General features: G+C 48.8%; 1 pseudogene across 1 annotated transcript; it reads right to left on the minus strand.

Annotated features, from left to right (window-relative positions):
* Window positions 1–676: 676 nt before the first annotated feature.
* Window positions 677–1764, minus strand: LOC105532634 (annotated as a pseudogene). Its single transcript, XR_001005022.1, has one exon. The product of XR_001005022.1 is annotated as a 60S acidic ribosomal protein P0 pseudogene (transcript).
* Between the last annotated feature and the right edge of the window lie 269 nt (window positions 1765–2033).

Consider the following 2033-nt stretch of genomic DNA (forward strand, 5'->3'; position numbering starts at 1 on the left):
TTATCAATACAATTATTGAATGTAAATGAACTAAACGCTACAATCAAAAGACATAGAGTGACTGAATGGATGAAAAAACAAGACCCATTGACGCCTTGCCTACAGGAAACACATTTCATATATAAAGACACACATAGACTAAAAATAAATGGATGTGAAAATATATTCCATGAAAATAGACAACAAAAAAGAGCAGAAGTAGCTATACTTCTATCAGACAAAATAGAATCCAAGACAAAAATCGCAAGAATAGACCCAAAAAAAGTTACTATGTAATGATAAGGAGTGGTGGAGGGGCCAAGATGGCCAAATAGAAGCAGCGCTGGTCTGCAGCTTCCAGTGAGAACAATGCAGAAAGTGGGTGATTCTGCATTTCCAATTGAGGTACCCAGTTCATCTCACTGGGACTGGTTAGGCAGTGGGTACAATCCATGGAGAGTGAGCAAAAGCAGGGTGGAGCATCACTTCACCCAGGAATGGCATGGAGTGAGGGGATCTCCCTCCCCCAGCCAAAGGAAGTGATAAGGAACTGTGCTACCCATCCTGGGCACTACACTTTCCCCATGGTTTTTGCAATCTGCAGGTCAGATTCCCTTGCGAGCCTACACCACTAGGGCCCTGGGTTTCAAGCACAAAACTGGGGAGCTGTTTGGGCAGGCACCAAGCATCAGGGTTCTTTTTTTTTTTTTTTTTTTTAAAGAAGTAAGCCTTTATTTCCTCGTTTTGCAAATAAAGCTGGCTAAGTTGGTTGCTTTTTGGTGATTAGCCAAAGAGACCAAATCCCATATCCTCGTCCGACTCCTCCGACTCTTCCTTGGCTTCAGCCTTAGCTGGGGCTGCAGCAGCAGCAGCAGGAGCAGCCATGGTGGCAGCGGCCACAGGGGCAGCAGCCACAAAGGCAGATGGATCAGCCAAGAAGGCCCTGATCTTTTCAGCAAGTGGGAAGGTGTAATCCGTCTCCACAGACAAGGCCAGGACTCGTTTGTACCCGTTGATGATAGAATGGGGTACTGATGCGACAGTTGCGTAGCCAATCTGCAGACAGACACTGGCAACATTGCGGACACCCTCCAGGAAGCGAGAATGCAGAGTTTCCTCTGATGTCAAGCACTTCAGAATTGTAGATGCTGCCATTGTTGAACACCTGCTGGATGACCAGCCCAAAGGAGAAGGGGGAGATGTTGAGCATGTTCAGCAATGTGGTTTCGCTGGCTCCCACTTTGTCTCCAGTCTTGATCAGCTGCACATCACTCAGGATTTCAATGGTGCTCCTGGAGATTTTAGTGGTGATACCTAAAGCCTGGAAAAAGGAGGTCTTCTCAGGCCCAAGTCCAGTGTTCTGGGCTGGCACAGTGACTTCACATGGGGCAATGGCACTAGCATGGGCAGCAGCTGGCACCTTAGTGGCCAGCAACATGTACCTGATCTCAGTGAGGTCCTCCTTGGTGAACACAAAGTCCACATTTCCCCGGATATGAGGCAGCAGTTTCTCCAGAAGTGGGAAACTGCATCATGGTGTTCTTGCCCATCAGCACCACGGCCTTCCCGCAAAGGGACATGTGGATCTGCTGCATCTGCTTGGAGCCCACATTGTCTGCTCCCACGATGAAACATTTCGGATAATCATCCAATAGTTGGATGATCTTAAGGAAGTAGTTGGACTTCCAGGTCGCCGTGTCTTCCCTGGGCATCACGGCAGTGTGTCAGGGATTGCCACGCAGGGTTTAAAGACGATGTCACTTCCATGAGGACGCCTGGCAAGAGCATCAGGGTCCTTTTATACTCCAACAGCACCTTGAACTCCAGAGAGCCAGGAGAACTATCCACTCACCTGTAAAGTGGGCTGAAGCCAGTGAGCCGAGCGGTCCTGCTGAGCAAATTCCACTCCCAGAGAGCCCAGCAAGCTAAGAACCACTGGCTTGAAATTCTCACTGCCAGCACAGCAGTCTGGAGTCGATCTGGGACACTGAAGATTGGTGGGGGGAGAGGTGACTGTCATTACTGAGGCTTTAGTAAGCAGTTTTCCCCTGATG

This window comes from Mandrillus leucophaeus, unplaced genomic scaffold, assembly GCF_000951045.1.
Source record: "Mandrillus leucophaeus isolate KB7577 unplaced genomic scaffold, Mleu.le_1.0 Scaffold976, whole genome shotgun sequence".
In the NCBI taxonomy this organism is placed as follows: Eukaryota; Metazoa; Chordata; class Mammalia; order Primates; family Cercopithecidae; genus Mandrillus; species Mandrillus leucophaeus.